Raw genomic sequence first — 18,887 nt, 5'->3', positions numbered from 1 at the left:
TACCCCCTGTGTCGTCACTCAGCACACCATCACCTACCCCGTGTCGTCACTCAGCACACCATCACCTACCTGGTGTCGTCACTCAACATACCATCACCTACCCCCTGTGTTGTCACTCAGCACACCATCACCCACCCCCTGTGTTGTCACTCAGCACACCAACACCTACCCCCTGTGTCGTCACTCAGCACACCATTGCCTACCCGTGTTGTCACTCAGCACACCATCACCTACCCCGTATCGTCACTCAGCACACCATCACCTACCCCATGTCTCACTCAGCACACCATCGCCTACCCCGTGTTGTCACTCAGCACACCATCACCTACCCCCTGTGTCTTCACTCAGCACACCATCACCTACCCCTTGTCGTCACTCAGCACACCATCACCTACCCCCTGTGTCGTCACTCAGCACACCATCACCTACCCGGTGTCGTCACTCAGCACACCATCACCTACCTGGTGTCGTCACTCAACATACCATCACCTACCCCCTGTGTTGTCACTCAGCACACCATCACCCACCCCCTGTGTTGTCACTCAGCACACCAACACCTACCCCCTGTGTCGTCACTCAGCACACCATTGCCTACCCGTGTTGTCACTCAGCACACCATCACCTACCCCGTATCGTCACTCAGCACACCATCACCTACCCCATGTCTCACTCAGCACACCATCGCCTACCCCGTGTTGTCACTCAGCACACCATCACCTACCCCCTGTGTCTTCACTCAGCACACCATCACCTACCCCTTGTCGTCACTCAGCACACCATCACCTACCCCGTGTCTTCACTCAGCACACCATCACCTACCCGGTGTCGTCACTCAGCACACCATCAGTGGGGGGCACAGGGAGCAGAGTTGGGGACACAGACGGGGGATGAGGCCACAGAGGGGAGAGTGGGGGCCACAGTGGGGAGAATGGGGCCACAGTGGTGCAAGTGGGGCCAAAGGGGGGTGGGAGTGAGGCCACTGGGGGAGAGTTGGGGGCACAGGGAGCAGAGTGGGGTTACAGAGGGTAGAATGAGGCTGCCGAGGCTAGAGTAGGAGCCACAGTGGGGAGAGTGGGGCCATTGGGGGGGGGAGAGAGTGAGACCACAGGGGGGAGAGTGGGGCCACAGAGGGGAGAGAAAGGGGCACAGGGAGCAGAGTGGGGCCAAGCTCATGCACTCACCATGAACACTGGCTGTGCACCGTGTGGAGCAGCATCAACATCCCTGCAGACAGGTCTCCGGAGCCAGAAGGATCACAAGGGACCCAGCAGCCTCAGCAGCGCTATCAGCCTCAGCAGCACTATCACCAGGGGGGAGAGCCGGGAAACACTTTAGATGTAATAGGGGAAGGAGGTTACACGACGAGCGCGGAAGACAGGAAGAGCCGGGGACAGCTCCCCGCCTCGTCAGTGGCCGTTACCATGGAGACAGGCCGCTGGTTGGCTGAGAGACAACAATTCTCAGCCAACCAGCGTCCGCCATACTTTCACCTCTGCTCCCCCCCCTCCCCTTACCTAGTAGTGGGAGCCGGGAGCCAGCGGGCTGAGGCGGTAGGCAGCGCAGCTGGCTGAGTAGACAGGGAGGCATGACACATTGCGGGTCATGCTCAGTGCTCTGGCGGTGCGCATGGGGCGAGTGGGGTGTGCAGGGGCCGGTGGCGCCCCCCTCTGCTGGGCCTGCCACGGCGCCCAGGGCACGCACCCTGCTCGCCCTATGCTAGTTACGCCTCTGGTCTCCAACCGTGGTAAATTCCTGGGTTGAAGTCCCAGGAATTTCAACCCGGGTTGATCCTGTCACACAGAAAAAGAAAGAAATTAGCAGGTAGAACTGCCCGGTAATTTTAGTTTCTGTCTGAAACCGGTATTATATAACACACGCACAGAAGCCTCACACTGGGCCTATGTCAGATCTGATTGCAGCAGCAAATTTGTTCGCTAATGTGCAAAATCATGTGCACTGCAGAGGGCAACATGTGCAGAGCTAGTTAGATTTGGGTGTGGTGTGATCAATCTGAAATCTAAATTGCAGTGTAAAAATAAAGCAGCCAGTATTTACCCTGCATAGAAACAAAATAAACCACCCAAATCTAACTCTCTCAGCAAATGTTACATCTGCCCCCCCACCCCTGCAATGCACACGGTTGTGACCATTAGCTAACAAATTTGCTGCGCGCTCAAATCTGAATTACCCCAACAGCACACACATACACTATGCACCACGTTAACGTCTAGCCTGTGCAGTTGCAGTATACATCACGAAAAGGCAGTCGCAAGAGCTAATGACGTCAAATTTGTAGCTCCACAGGAGGAGGGGTTACCTCTCCTTCTCTTCGCCTATGCGTATCACGCCGCCTGGGAGACCTGTCACCTGAGTCAATTTGCCCGGAGGACAGCGTGTGACGTCAGAAGGAACGCCCCTTCCGTACAGTATTTAGAACGCCGTGAATTGGCGCGCAATTTCCTACGGAGAAGACTTCTACACGTGCTGCACTGCAACAGCTGGTGACCGGAAGTGACGTTCGACCCAGGAAGCGGTGTTAGGGGACCCGCTGCCGGCCTCCTCCACACCGAGGCGGCCAGGTGAGCTTATTGTGATGCAGTGGCCGCGGAGCCTGGGGCGGGTGATGAGAGGCGGCGGCGGGTAACATGATGTAGTTTGGGAGCTGTTCACCCAGCCACACTGTCCCAGTAACGCTGTCCCGATGATTTGTGTGTGTGATCCGACAGTCAGCGTTGTAGTGTGCGGACCGGGGTGAGAGGCTGCTGCTGTGTGTGGCGTCACCTCCCGGTACCGCCCTCCGCACATGTCACCGACTCTGCTCCTGTTTGTGCCACTACCGCCCGGGGATGTTCAAACGGGTGTAGTACGGGTGACCGCCGGTCACTTTACCGACGCCGGGATCCCGGCGGGGAGGGGCGAGTGCAGCAAGCCCCTTGCGGGCTCGGTGGCGACGGTCGCCACGGGTTCTATTCCCACTCTATGGGTGTCGTGGATACCCACGAGTGGAAATAGTCCCTGTTGGTCGGCATGCCGACCATCGGGATAGTGAGCCGTCGGGCTCACGGAGGAGGTCATGTGACGGTCAGCCGACCGGCGGTCACATGACTACCACCCCTCCCAACAGTATTATCCCTCCCCCTACAGTAACTAGATGCTACCGTAACAGCACACACATAAATCTGTTTCATAAAACGAAAACTTTTTAAGTCTGGCTACAGGGATATATAATATCAATATTAATAGTACAGTAATTGCTTTGTTCTATAGGTATTTATATATTGGTAATGAGACTGTTGTCTGGCCCAGCTATATAATAATCTAGAAGTCACGTGTATCTAACATGTAGACGGAACATGGCTTAGGGTGTGATCTTGCACTGTACTAATGTAGACTTTATTTTAATTTGTTTAAAAAATAAATATATTCTTTCCCTTAAGATGACGGTATTTTATATAAAAATCTAATTGGCCGTCACTCCCATTCAATAAACTTGCTATGGTTGCATGATGCTTGTATGGAATTAGTATGTAATGCTGATGGGTGGGATGCCGGCTGTCTGTATAGCAGTATCCCAGCCACCGGGATGCCGGCAGCAGGGCAGCGTTAGTAAGCCCCTTGCGTGCTTGCTGCGTTCGTCACAGGTTGTATTATTCCTCCATGGGTGTCGTGGACACCCATAGAGGGAGAAGAGCCTGTGGTCCCAGCATTGTAACTGTGCAGGATCCCAGCATCGGCATTGTGATCGCCAGGATCCCGTGCAGCGGTATCCTCACAGTTTCCCGTTTAAGTGATATAGTAAAGAAAATCGGCACTATGGTTGTGTACATAATCATTCATACAGCATAATATCATACCCTCCAACATTTAAACATAAAAATAGGTACAAATTAGAAAAGGAGGCATGTCCACCGATAGCCACGCCCCTTTTCCTAAACTTTCAATGGAGGTTTGGAGAGCCAAAAATCGGTACAGGCCATAAAAAAAGGTACTGTACCTGCTAAAAAGGTACAGTTGGCGGGTATGTAATATTTCCAACATTTCGGCCCTTCTTTGGCCCGTTTTTAAGCAATACATGTATGTATTGCCTGAACTGTTGCAAGCTAATATTATGCTGTATGAATGATTATTTACACAAGACCACAGAGTGCTGATTTTTTTTTACGATATAGCTATATGCTTTTGTGAAATATTTCTAATTTCATTTAAGCATAGCAATCAACACGTGGGGTCTTATGTAATTTCTAGACAGCTGCACACACTGCGGATATTCCGGTGAGTCTGCCTATATTTTTAAAGCGGCAAACTTTTTGCCTTCCTGGGCGCGATCCACTCAGTTGAATCATACCCCTTTTCCACTATCTCTAAAAACACGGGTAAATGTGCGGGGGCGCGCATTTACCTGGGTTTTTTTCTAGTGGAATTGGCCCCTCCCTGCAATTTCCCGGATCTAGTGATCCGGAAATCCTACCCGGGTAGCTTGCCAGGTTGAACACGTGTTCAACCCAGTAAGCTGTGTAGTGTAAACGGAAGCCGTGTCGATGTGACACGGCTCCCGTTCACAGTCTATGGAAGGGCGGTCGCCCCTGCCGCGCCACCAGCAGCGTCACCAACCCGGCAATATGCCGGCTTGGTGAGCGCAGTGTAGAAGGGGGCTCTAGCACGGGTCGCAGCTGTGTCAGGCTGCCGGCTGCGACCCGTGCTAGATAGTGGAAAAGGGGTATAACTCTGGGCACTTAACCCAGTAGTAGTTAGTTGTTTTTCTGTTTATGTATGTGTGTGTATATTGATACATTTATATTAATTGCTCATACATCTATCCCCATTTTTATTTTGTTATAAATCCGTGTAGGAAGCATACAACTACCGTATATATTCGAGTATAAGTCGACCCGAATATAAGCCGAGGCACCTAATTTTACCCAAAAAACCTGGGAAAACTTATTGACTCGAGTATAAGCCTAGGGTGGGAAATGCAGCTCTAGCCGTACACAGCCCTCAGTGCCCCCACAGTGCCCGATGTGCCCCCACAGTGCCCGATGTGCCCCATGTGGCCCACAGTGCCAGATACTTACCCTCCGTCGCTCCCGCGCTGTCTTCTGAAGGAGGGACACGGAGAGCGCAGTGCGCGGCTCTCCTGTGTCCCTCCTGCGTCTCCGGCAGCGGCGTGTGTTAAAGGAAGTGCCGGTTCGTGCACTTCCTTTAATACACACACCGCCGGAGATGCAGGAGGGACACAGGAGAGCTGTGCGCTGCGCTCTCCGTGTCCCTCCTAACGCTGACTCGATTATAAGCCGAGGTGGCTTTTTCAGCACAAAAAAACGTGCTGAAAAAGTCGGCTTATAATCGAGTATATACGGTATATATTGAAGAGTGTGGTGGCATTGGAGCACTTTACAGCTTGGTGATAACTGTCTCCGGTATTGAATATCTAACAGTCTGTTATTTAAAAGGTTGATTTGTGCAGAATATTGTTAGTGTTTACTACCAGTTAAAATTGTATAGTTTTTGTCAGACTCCATTGAACCATACTTCAGTGGCCCGATGTAGTCTGCAATCCTGTCCACATGTATATTTCCACTGTGGTTGGACCTATATATGGAATCTTTTTTTATGTTGTATCTATGGACTGAGCCACTTGTGGCTTATCACATGCATCATCATCCATGACTTCTTTTTGCTATGAACTGTCGGATATACCAGGCTGATATTGGGTGCATTATTAGATTTGTCAAAATGTTAAAAAAACGTGAAAAAACCCCGAAAAAAAATTGCGTGGGGTCCCCCCTCCTAAGCATAACCAGCCTCGGGCTCTTTGAGCCGGTCTTGGTTGCCAAAATACGGGGAAAAATATGACAGGGGATCCCCCGTATTTTAACAACCAGCACCGGGCTCTGCGATTGGTCCTGGTGCAAAAAATACGGGGGACAAAAAGAGTAGGGGTCAGCGGATGACCGCGGGTAACCCCACCGCTGACCGCAAAGTTCCCACTATTGAAACTAATGGAGGGAGCTGTGCGATGCGCTGTCTGCCAGCTCAGACGCGCATAAAGCCAATCAGGAGAGTGCCACGAAGTGGCGCTTCCTGATTGGCTGAAGGGACCTTTCTGTGACAGGAGTCACGGGGGGTCTCTGCATTCGGGGAAAGGGGTCCCATGTGTAAACATGGGACCCCTTTCAGTCCGTCTGGTTCGGGTATGCGGTTTGTTTTTTTGCCAAGTACGTGGATTATAATAAAAGACCAGGACACTGGATCAGGTGAGTATAATTTTATTTTCAGGTACCCTGGACGTCGACATTGGAGATGAGGCCAGATTTGGCGTGTCAACATAGGTAAGTATGTGTCAGCATGTATGTAATAAAGTTATACTTTCACGGTGTCTGTGTCCTGTTTTTATTTGGGATTTTTTTTGCAGTAGAACTACAGGTACCAGGTTTCCCCCCCGCATGCTGGTACTTGTGGTACTCCAAGTACCGGCTTGCGGGGGAGGCTTGCTGGGACTTGTAGTTCTTCTGCAAAAAACAACAACAATATTCTTACATTGTACTCAAGGCTATCAGCCCCCCATCAGCAGCCCTTGGATGGGGGACACAGACTCGGGCTTCACCCCTGGCCCTTGGGTGGCACCCCTTGATTGAAGGGGTCCCCACTCCTCCAGGGTACCCCGGTGACTAGTTGGATATTTAATGCCACGGCCGCAGGGCGCTGTATAAAAGTGACCCCCGGCTAGTGGAGCCCGGTGCTGGTACCAAAAATTAGGGGGACCCCTACTCTTTTTATCCCCCGTATTTTTTGCACCAGGACCAGGCGCAGAGCCCGGTGCTGGTTGTTAAAATACGGGGGATCCCCTGTCATTTTTCCCCCCATATTTTGGCAACCAGGACCGGCTCAAAGAGCCCGAGGCTGGTTATGCTTAGGAGGGGGGACCCCATGCATTTTTCCCCCCAGATTTTTACCATTCCATTAAAAAAAAAAAAAAATAATAATTTTTTTTAAATATATAAATAATACTTGTGCCTCCAAAATAGACAAACCAAGTACCTAATCCCTTCTAATATAAATAGATATGCTATTACCAATAAAAAAAACACACAAAAAAAAAAACATGTTTTTACAAATTTTTATTAGATTCCGCCAGCAAAGTGTGGCAGATTGAAAATGACGAATTTACTGTCAAAAAGCACTGTTGAATTTACAATCTTCAATTGAATATACTTTTGTCGAAATGCCGCATTTGAACCATTGCAGAAATGTCGAATTTGACAAATGTCGAATTTCAAAAAGTCGAATTTGGAATGGCCGTTTTTTTTGCGAAAAGTACTGTATTGCATTGTCAAATTTTTTATTTTGGCGAAAATGTCCCGTTTTTCGACATTTTCGGGAATTCGACCGCAATTGCATATACCCCATAAACTATAATCATTCAGTTAACTGTTAAAGTAACAGAAGTTTAAATCTGTAATTATCAGAATTATACAGGTACAAATATTATGTGACGGACACGACACTGAACGGGGAACACAAATTCAGGATGAGTATAACTTCCTTCCAAATCTTCCAAAATATGAAACCTACAGTTCCATGACTTAACACTGAGAATGATAGAGTTGTTGGCTTGGTTGGGTAAAGAAGATAAGAAATTTCAAGTATTTGTAAATATTTTATTAAACATTATTCCTGTGACAAACACGACACAGGAATTGTGACCGACACGACATGTTCCAAAATACATGCAAAAACTATTTAAATCTGTCAATTAAACTACATCATTATCAAAGCTAACATCTTGAAAATACAGTTTAAGCCTATTATTAAATTGTGGCTCTGGTAAAATTCTTATAATCTGGTGTGTATCAATATTTGCCTCGTCACCAACTGTAGGCCAAAAAAAAATTGTCAAGACTCAAAATCACCACAGCTTTCCACAGACTGCCATCTTGAATAAACAATGCTGCCAACTTATGATTTATGAAAAACAGGTTTTTATCATCTTTGGTTTTACAAAATATTAACTTCAGAGAATATACATTTTCACTACAAGATTCATTTTGGCCACTTTCAGGAAAAGATGTTCTGGTTGACATAATCATGGAATTACCCATTTGTGTAAAAGGAATAATTGCATAAGTAGCTGGAAAAAGAAATTAGAATGATTTGCTTTCATTGTTTTCCCTAATAATAACGTAGCACAAATTCACATTTTTCTCAATGTCAGTAAAGCTTCCTGTCTAAAATCTCTACTATGCTCTCACTAGATTATTTATTTTTTGGACTGTGGGAGATAAATGGCGTAACCACTGGAGAAAATGACATAAAATTCTGTAATAGAATTCTATTTGTAAACTATTAACAATATCTGATTTTAATTTCAGTATTCTACGTCTTAATGTACAACTCCTGGAAGCAAATCGTTTGGCTTCTTCTTGCAACATTGACAATGTACGAACCAATGTCTTCAAACACTGGATGTTCTAGGCGGCTCTGTGGGTGACATTAAAAGCAAGCATCAGGGTGCAGTGCTGCAGACTATTAAGTCTTTGAAGCTTCCAGACAAGATGTTTACTGACTTCAGTGCACAGGTAAATATATCCTGTATTCACTTTACATAACTAGCTTCTTTACACATTCTAATAGTTTGACCTGGGTTTAACCATCTTTAAGCATCGCTGCAACCGTTAGACTTAACGGTCATTTGCGCTTGGAGTGTAAGCTTGCCGGCACAATTAGTATAGCATCATGCTATGCTGTATGGTGCCGTGCGGCATGGCATTGTGCTATATGGTGCCTTCCTGATGTTGTCAGTCCCATTTCCAGCTTGCTTTTTCTTAATATCCTAATAGTTAGAATTTCTGGGTTTAACCAGTTTTCAGCATCCCTGCAACCGTTGGACTTAACGGTCATTTGCGCTGGTAGGGTAAGCTTGCCGACACCGTTCGTATAGCATCATGCTGTGCCGTAAAGTGCCATGCGGCATGGCATTGTGCTATATGGTGCCTTCCTGACGTCCATCCCGTTTCCAGCTTGCTTTTCTTAATATCCTAATTGAATTTCTGGGTTTAACCAGCTTTCAGCATCCCTGCAACCGTTGGACTTAACGGTCATTTGCGCTGGTAGGTTATGCTTGCCGACACCGTTCGTATAGCATCATGCTGTGCCGTAAAGTGCCGTGCGGCATGGTATTGTGCTATATGGTGCCTTCCTGACGGCCGTCCCATTTCCAGCTTGCTTTCATTAAAATCCTAATAGTTAGAATTTCTGGTCTTAACCATCTTTCAGCATCGCTGCAACCGTTAGACTTAACGGTCATTTGCGCTGGTAGGTTATGCTTGCCGACACCGTTCGTATAGCATCATGCTGTGCCGTAAAGTGCCATGCGGCATGGCATTGTGCTATATGGTGACGTCCATCCCGTTTCCAGCTTGCTTTTCTTAATATCCTAATTGAATTTCTGGGTTTAACTAGTTTTCAGCATCGCTGCAACCGTTAGACTTAACGGTCATTTGCGCTGGTAGGGTAAGCTTGCCGGCACAATTAGTATAGCATCATGCTGTGTCATATGGTGCCGTGTGGCATGGTATTGTGCTATATGGTGCCTTCCTGACATCCATCCCGTTTCCAGCTTGCCCTTCTTAATATCCTAATAAATTGAATTTCTGGGTTTAACCAGATTTTGGCATCGCTGCAACCGCTAGACTTAACTGTCGTTTGCGCTTTTAGGGTATGCTTGCCGGTACCGTTTGTATAGCATCATGCTGTGCTGTATGGTATTGTGCTATATGGTGCCTTCCTGATGTCAGTCCCATTTCCAGCTTGCTTTTTCTTAATATCCTAATTGTTTGTATTTCAGAATGTAATGCATCTCTAAAGTATGTGGTGGTGTGCTGTATGGTGTGGCATTGTGCTGCGTTGTGCTTTCCTCACATTTTCAGTCCCATTTCCAGCTTGCTTTTTCTTAATATCCTAATAGTTAGAATTTCTGGATTTAACCAGTTTTCAGCATCCCTGCAACCGTTAGACTTAACGGTCATTTGCGCTGGTAGGGTAAGCTTGCCGGCACAATTAGTATAGCATCATACTGTGCCGTATGGTGCCGTGCGGCATGGCATTGTGCTATATGGTGCCTTCCTGACGTTGTCAGTCCCATTTCCAGCTTGCTTTTTCTTAATATCCTAATAGTTAGAATTTCTGGGTTTAACCAGTTTTCAGCATCCCTGCAACCGTTGGACTTAACAGTCATTTGCGCTGGTAGGTTATGCTTGCCGACACCGTTCGTATAGCATCATGCTGTGCCGTAAAGTGCCATGCGGCATGGCATTGTGCTATATGGTGACGTCCATCCCGTTTCCAGCTTGCTTTTCTTAATATCCTAATTGAATTTCTGGGTTTAACTAGTTTTCAGCATCGCTGCAACCGTTAGACTTAACGGTCATTTGCGCTGGTAGGGTAAGCTTGCCGGCACAATTAGTATAGCATCATGCTGTGTCATATGGTGCCGTGTGGCATGGTATTGTGCTATATGGTGCCGTCCATCCCGTTTCCAGCTTGCTTTTCTTAATATCCTAATAAATAGAATTTCTGGGTTTAACCAGATTTTGGCATCGCTGCAACCGCTAGACTTAACTGTCGTTTGCGCTTTTAGGGTATGCTTGCCGGTACCGTTTGTATAGCATCATGCTGTGCTATATGGTGCCTTCCTGACATTTTTCAGTCCCAATTCCAGCTTGCTTTTACTTAATATCCTAGTAGTTTGAATTTCTGGGTTTAACCATCTTTAAGCATCGCTGCAACTGTTACACTTAATGGTCATTTGCGCAGTTAGGGTAAGCTTGTCGGCACAATTCGTATAGCTTCATGCTGTGCCGTATTATGCCATGTGGCATGGCATTGTGCTGTATGGTGCCTTCCTGTTGTCAGTCCCATTTCCAGCTTGCTTTCATTAAAATCCTATTAGTTTGTATTACAGAATGTAATGAGTCTCTAAAAGGATGTGGTCTTGTGCGTGTGGTGGTGTGCCATTGTGCTATGTTGCCTTCCTAACACTTTCACTCCCATATCCAGTTTGTTTTAACTTAATATCCTAATACAGAGGTTCCCAAACTTTGTCTTCAAGGCACCCCAATGGCCCAGGTTTTAAGTATTTCCAGTTCTGTAAGGTGTTGTGCATTTAAAATTGGCAGTTTTATTTTGTTTATAGAGTTTACTTACCAGTATTGTTTCCCCTTCTCACTAGGGCAGCTACTGTATTGAATGTTGACGTTTTTGGGTACCTGACAGAAAATGGTTTGATTCATCCATTGGCAAATTTGCAAGAGGTAGCCAATGTCTTCAAACACTGGATTTTTTGATGACACTTTGGTAGGCATTATAAGCAAGCATCAGGATACAGTGCTGCAGACTATTGAGTCTCCGAAGCTGCCGGACAAGATTATTACTGTCTTCAATGCACAGGTAAATATATACTGTATTTGTGTTGCATAACTAGCTTCCTTACCCGTCCTTAAGTTGGTATAACTATTTTCATCGTTGTTTTGCCGTATGGCATGGCATTGTGCTGTGGTTTTTTTCCTGGCATTTTCAAACCTATTTCCAGCTTTTAGTTACTAGCCGAATAGTTTGTACATCTGGGTGAAATCTATTATCAGCATCCCCAAGACCGTTAGGAGGGTATCATGCTGTGTAATGCTATGTCGTATGGCACCGTGCGGCATGGCATTGTGCAGTGTGGTGCTTTTCTGATGTTGTCAGTCCAATATCCAGCTTGGTTTTACTTAATATCCTAATAGGTAACACCCAGCAATACAAACTGTTTTTGTGTGTAAAACCATAAATATGGCATCATGCTGTGTTGCATGGTGCCTTCCTGAAGGTTTTCCTTTTATATCCAGCTTGCTTTTCCTTAAGATTCTAAAAGTTTAACTATTTTCATCATCTTTAAATCCGGAAGTTTAGCATCATGCTGTGTGATGTTTTGCTGTATGGATTCTTCCTGGTGGTTTCAGACCTGTATCCATCTTGCTTTTCCTTAATATCCTAAAAGTGTGTATATCTGGGTGAAGTCTATTTCAGCATCCCCAAAACCGTTAGGAGGGTATCATGCTGTGTAATGCTATGTCGTATGGCACCGTGCGGCATGGCATTGTGCGGTGTGGTACTTTTCTGATGTTGTCAGTCCAATATCCAGCTTGGTTTTACTTAATATCGCACCCAGCAATACAAACTTTTTTTGTGACTAAACCATAAATATGGCATCATGCTATGTGTTGCTGTGTTGTATGGTGCGGCACTGCGCTGTATAGTGCCTTCCTGAAGGTTACGTTTCATATCCAGCTTGCTTTTCCTTAATATCCTAAAAGTTTGTATAACTATTTACATCATCTATAAAACCAGTTGTGCAGCATCATGCTGTGTGATGGTTTGCCGTATGGCATGGCATTGTGCTGTATGGTTTCTTCCTGGCGTTTTCAGACATTTGTTCAGCTTTTAGTTACTATCCAAATAGTTTGTATATCTGGGTGAAATCTATTATCAGCATCCTCAAAACCGTTAGGAGGGTATCATGCTGTGTGTTGCTTCGTCGTATGGCACCGTGCGGCTTGGCATTGTGCGATGTGGTACTTTTCTGATGATGTCAGTCCAATATCCAGCTTGGTTTTACTTAATATCCTAATAGGTAACACCCAGCAATACAAACTGTTTTTGTGTGTAAAACCATAAATATGGCATCATGCTGTGTTGCATGGTGCCTTCCTGAAGGTTTTCCTTTTTATATCCAGCTTGCTTTTCCTTAAGATTCTAAAAGTTTAACTATTTTCATCATCTTTAAATCCGGAAGTGTAGCATCATGTTGTGTGATGTTTTGCTTGTATGGGTTCTTCCTGGTGGTTTCAGACCTGTATCCATCTTGCTTTTCCTTAATATCCTAAAAGCGTGTATATCTGGGTGAAGTCTATTTCAGCATCCCCAAAACCGTTAGGAGGGTATCATGCTGTGTGATGCTTTGTCGTATGGCACCGTGCGGCATGGCATTGTGCGGTGTGGTACTTTTCTGATGTTGTCAGTCCCATATCCCCTTGCTTTTACTTTTCAGTATCCTAATACAGAGGTCCCTAACATTGGTCCTCAAGGCACCCTAACAGTCCAATTTTTTTTAAAGTAAATCCAGTCCTGTAAGATGCCTTGCATTTTGGCATCTTGTGATATGTTGACTTCCTGTAAGGTGTTGTGCATTTAATATTGCCTGTTTTATAATGTTTACAGACTTTACTTACTAGTATTGTTTCCACTTCTCACTAGGGCAGCTACTCTGTTGAATATTGAGGTTATTTAGTACCTGAAAGAAAATGGTTTGCTTCATCCATTGGCAAATTTGCAAGAAGAAGTCAATGTCTTCAAACACTGGATGTTCTAGGCGGCTCTGTGGGTGACATTAAAAGCAAGCATCAGGGTGCAGTGCTGCAGACTATTAAGTCTTTGAAGCTTCCAGATAAGATGTTTACTGACTTCAGTGCACAGGTAAATATATCCTGTATTCACTTTACATAACTAGCTTCTTTACACATTCTAATAGTTTGACCTGGGTTTAACCATCTTTAAGCATCGCTGCAACCGTTAGACTTAACGGTCATTTGCGCTGGTAGTGTAAGCTTCCGGCACAATTAGTATAGCATCATGCTGTGCCGTATGGTGCCGTGCGGCATGGCATTGTGCTATATGGTGCCTTCCTGATGTTGTCAGTCCCATTTCCAGGTTGCTTTTTCTTAATATCCTAATAGTTAGAATTTCTGGGTTTAACCAGTTTTCAGCATCCCTGCAACCGTTGGACTTAACGGTCATTTGCGCTGGTAGGGTAAGCTTGCCGACACCGTTCGTATAGCATCCTGCTGTGCCGTAAAGTGCCATGCGGCATGGCATTGTGCTATATGGTGCCTTCCTGAGGTCCATCCCGTTTCCAGCTTGCTTTTCTTAATATCCTAATTGAATTTCTGGGTTTAACCAGCTTTCAGCATCCCTGCAACCGTTGACTTAACGGTCATTTGCGCTGGTAGGTTATGCTTGCCGACACTGTTCGTATAGCATCATGCTGTGCCGTAAAGTGCCATGCGGCATGGTATTGTGCTATATGGTGACGTCCATCCCGTTTCCAGCTTGCTTTTCTTAATATCCTAATTGAATTTCTGGGTTTAACCAGCTTTCAGCATCCCTGCAACCGTTGGACTTAACGGTCATTTGCGCTGGTAGGTTATGCTTGCCGACACAGTTTGTATAGCATCACGCTGTGCCGTATGGTGCCGTGCGGCATGGTGTTGTGCTATATGGTGCCTTCCTGACGGCCGTCCCATTTCCAGCTTGCTTTCATTAAAATCCTAATAGTTAGAATTTCTGGTCTTAACCATCTTTCAGCATCGCTGCAACCGTTAGACTTAACGGTCATTTGCGCTGGTGGGGTAAGCTTGCCGGCACAATTAGTATAGCATCATGCTGTGTCATATGGTGCCGTGTGACATGGTATTGTGCTATATGGTGCCTTCCTGACATCCATCCCGTTTCCAGCTTGCCCTTCTTAATATCCTAATTGAATTTCTGGGTTTAACCAGATTTTGGCATCGCTGCAACCGCTAGACTTAACTGTCGTTTGCGCTTTTAGGGTATGCTTGCCGGTACCGTTTGTATAGCATCATGCTGTGCTGTATGGTATTGTGCTATATGGTGCCTTCCTGATGTCAGTCCCATTTCCAGCTTGCTTTTTCTTAATATCCTAATTGTTTGTATTTCAGAATGTAATGCATCTCTAAAGTATGTGGTGGTGTGCTGTATGGTGTGGCATTGTGCTGCGTTGTGCTTTCCTCACATTTTCAGTCCCATTTCCAGCTTGCTTTTTCTTAATATCCTAATAGTTAGAATTTCTGGATTTAACCAGTTTTCAGCATCCCTGCAACCGTTAGACTTAACGGTCATTTGCGCTGGTAGGGTAAGCTTGCCGGCACAATTAGTATAGCATCATACTGTGCCGTATGGTGCCGTGCGGCATGGCATTGTGCTATATGGTGCCTTCCTGACGTTGTCAGTCCCATTTCCAGCTTGCTTTTTCTTAATATCCTAATAGTTAGAATTTCTGGGTTTAACCAGTTTTCAGCATCCCTGCAACCGTTGGACTTAACAGTCATTTGCGCTGGTAGGTTATGCTTGCCGACACCGTTCGTATAGCATCATGCTGTGCCGTAAAGTGCCATGCGGCATGGCATTGTGCTATATGGTGACGTCCATCCCGTTTCCAGCTTGCTTTTCTTAATATCCTAATTGAATTTCTGGGTTTAACTAGTTTTCAGCATCGCTGCAACCGTTAGACTTAACGGTCATTTGCGCTGGTAGGGTAAGCTTGCCGGCACAATTAGTATAGCATCATGCTGTGTCATATGGTGCCGTGTGGCATGGTATTGTGCTATATGGTGCCTTCCTGACGTCCATCCCGTTTCCAGCTTGCTTTTCTTAATATCCTAATAAAATGAATTTCTGGGTTTAACCAGATTTTGGCATCGCTGCAACCGCTAGACTTAACTGTCGTTTGCGCTTTTAGGGTATGCTTGCCGGTACCGTTTGTATAGCATCATGCTGTGCTATATGGTGCCTTCCTGACATTTTTCAGTCCCAATTCCAGCTTGCTTTTACTTAATATCCTAGTAGTTTGAATTTCTGGGTTTAACCATCTTTAAGCATCGCTGCAACTGTTACACTTAATGGTCATTTGCGCAGTTAGGGTAAGCTTGTCGGCACAATTCGTATAGCTTCATGCTGTGCCGTATTATGCCATGTGGCATGGCATTGTGCTGTATGGTGCCTTCCTGTTGTCAGTCCCATTTCCAGCTTGCTTTCATTAAAATCCTATTAGTTTGTATTACAGAATGTAATGAGTCTCTAAAACGATGTGGTCTTGTGCGTGTGGTGGTGTGCCATTGTGCTATGTTGCCTTCCTAACACTTTCACTCCCATATCCAGTTTGTTTTAACTTAATATCCTAATACAGAGGTTCCCAAACTTTGTCTTCAAGGCACCCCAATGGCCCAGGTTTTAAGTATTTCCAGTTCTGTAAGGTGTTGTGCATTTAAAATTGGCAGTTTTATTTTGTTTATAGAGTTTACTTACCAGTATTGTTTCCCCTTCTCACTAGGGCAGCTACTGTATTGAATGTTGACGTTTTTGGGTACCTGACAGAAAATGGTTTGATTCATCCATTGGCAAATTTGCAAGAGGTAGCCAATGTCTTCAAACACTGGATTTTTTGATGACACTTTGGTAGGCATTATAAGCAAGCATCAGGATACAGTGCTGCAGACTATTGAGTCTCCGAAGCTGCCGGACAAGATTATTACTGTCTTCAATGCACAGGTAAATATATACTGTATTTGTGTTGCATAACTAGCTTCCTTACCCGTCCTTAAGTTGGTATAACTATTTTCATCGTTGTTTTGCCGTATGGCATGGCATTGTGCTGTGGTTTTTTTCCTGGCATTTTCAAACCTATTTCCAGCTTTTAGTTACTAGCCGAATAGTTTGTACATCTGGGTGAAATCTATTATCAGCATCCCCAAGACCGTTAGGAGGGTATCATGCTGTGTAATGCTATGTCGTATGGCACCGTGCGGCATGGCATTGTGCAGTGTGGTACTTTTCTGATGTTGTCAGTCCAATATCCAGCTTGGTTTTACTTAATATCCTAATAGGTAACACCCAGCAATACAAACTGTTTTTGTGTGTAAAACCATAAATATGGCATCATGCTGTGTTGCATGGTGCCTTCCTGAAGGTTTTCCTTTTATATCCAGCTTGCTTTTCCTTAAGATTCTAAAAGTTTAACTATTTTCATCATCTTTAAATCCGGAAGTTTAGCATCATGCTGTGTGATGTTTTGCTGTATGGATTCTTCCTGGTGGTTTCAGACCTGTATCCATCTTGCTTTTCCTTAATATCCTAAAAGTGTGTATTTCTGGGTGAAGTCTATTTCAGCATCCCCAAAACCGTTAGGAGGGTATCATGCTGTGTAATGCTATGTCGTATGGCACCGTGCGGCATGGCATTGTGCGGTGTGGTACTTTTCTGATGTTGTCAGTCCAATATCCAGCTTGGTTTTACTTAATATCGCACCCAGCAATACAAACTTTTTTTGTGACTAAACCATAAATATGGCATCATGCTATGTGTTGCTGTGTTGTATGGTGCGGCATTGCGCTGTATAGTGCCTTCCTGAAGGTTACGTTTCATATCCAGCTTGCTTTTCCTTAATATCCTAAAAGTTTGTATAACTATTTACATCATCTATAAAACCAGTTGTGCAGCATCATGCTGTGTGATGGTTTGCCGTATGGCATGGCATTGTGCTGTATGGTTTCTTCCTGGCGTTTTCAGACATTTGTCCAGCTTTTAGTTACTATCCAAATAGTTTGTATATCTGGGTGAAATCTATTATCAGCATCCTCAAAACCGTTAGGAGGGTATCATGCTGTGTGTTGCTTCGTCGTATGGCACCGTGCGGCTTGGCATTGTGCGATGTGGTACTTTTCTGATGATGTCAGTCCAATATCCAGCTTGGTTTTACTTAATATCCTAATAGGTAACACCCAGCAATACAAACTGTTTTTGTGTGTAAAACCATAAATATGGCATCATGCTGTGTTGCATGGTGCCTTCCTGAAGGTTTTCCTTTTTATATCCAGCTTGCTTTTCCTTAAGATTCTAAAAGTTTAACTATTTTCATCATCTTTAAATCCGGAAGTGTAGCATCATGTTGTGTGATGTTTTGCTTGTATGGGTTCTTCCTGGTGGTTTCAGACCTGTATCCATCTTGCTTTTCCTTAATATCCTAAAAGCGTGTATATCTGGGTGAAGTCTATTTCAGCATCCCCAAAACCGTTAGGAGGGTATCATGCTGTGTGATGCTTTGTCGTATGGCACCGTGCGGCATGGCATTGTGCGGTGTGGTACTTTTCTGATGTTGTCAGTCCCATATCCCCTTGCTTTTACTTTTCAGTATCCTAATACAGAGGTCCCTAACATTGGTCCTCAAGGCACCCTAACAGTCCAATTTTTTTTAAAGTAAATCCAGTCCTGTAAGATGCCTTGCATTTTGGCATCTTGTGATATGTTGACTTCCTGTAAGGTGTTGTGCATTTAATATTGCCCGTTTTATAATGTTTACAGACTTTACTTACTAGTATTGTTTCCACTTCTCACTAGGGCAGCTACTCTGTTGAATATTGAGGTTATTTAGTACCTGAAAGAAAATGGTTTGCTTCATCCATTGGCAAATTTGCAAGAAGAAGTCAATGTCTTCAAACACTGGATGTTCTAGGCGGCTCTGTGGGTGACATTAAAAGCAAGCATCAGGGTGCAGTGCTGCAGACTATTAAGTCTTTGAAGCTTCCAGACAAGATGTTTACTGACTTCAGTGCACAGGTAAATATATCCTGTATTCACTTTACATAACTAGCTTCTTTACACATTCTAATAGTTTGACCTGGGTTTAACCATCTTTAAGCATCGCTGCAACCGTTAGACTTAACGGTCATTTGCGCTGGTAGTGTAAGCTTCCGGCACAATTAGTATAGCATCATGCTGTGCCGTATGGTGCCGTGCGGCATGGCATTGTGCTATATGGTGCCTTCCTGATGTTGTCAGTCCCATTTCCAGCTTGCTTTTTCTTAATATCCTAATAGTTAGAATTTCTGGGTTTAACCAGTTTTCAGCATCCCTGCAACCGTTGGACTTAACGGTCATTTGCGCTGGTAGGGTAAGCTTGCCGACACCGTTCGTATAGCATCATGCTGTGCCGTAAAGTGCCATGCGGCATGGCATTGTGCTATATGGTGCCTTCCTGACGTCCATCCCGTTTCCAGCTT

General features: G+C 45.0%; 1 long non-coding RNA gene across 5 annotated transcripts in view; it reads left to right on the top strand.

The window, feature by feature from the left end:
* The first annotated feature begins 2,492 nt into the window (after positions 1-2,492).
* Positions 2,493-18,887, top strand: part of LOC135057685 (uncharacterized) — a 29,250-nt gene continuing 12,855 nt past the window's right edge. For 2 of the 5 annotated variants that reach the window (XR_010244300.1, XR_010244299.1), the window contains exons 1-6: positions 2,493-2,579; positions 8,370-8,576; positions 11,228-11,445; positions 13,291-13,509; positions 16,163-16,380; positions 18,226-18,444. This is a non-coding gene — a long non-coding RNA (uncharacterized LOC135057685). The remainder of the gene's footprint in view (positions 2,580-8,369; positions 8,577-11,227; positions 11,446-13,290; positions 13,510-16,162; positions 16,381-18,225; positions 18,445-18,887) is intronic. The other 3 variants (XR_010244298.1, XR_010244301.1, XR_010244302.1) reach the window with 3 other exon arrangements.

Source organism: Pseudophryne corroboree, chromosome 3 (genome assembly GCF_028390025.1).
Source record: "Pseudophryne corroboree isolate aPseCor3 chromosome 3, aPseCor3.hap2, whole genome shotgun sequence".
Classification (NCBI taxonomy): domain Eukaryota; kingdom Metazoa; phylum Chordata; class Amphibia; order Anura; family Myobatrachidae; genus Pseudophryne; species Pseudophryne corroboree.
This window is presented reverse-complemented; position numbering and strand designations above follow the sequence as displayed.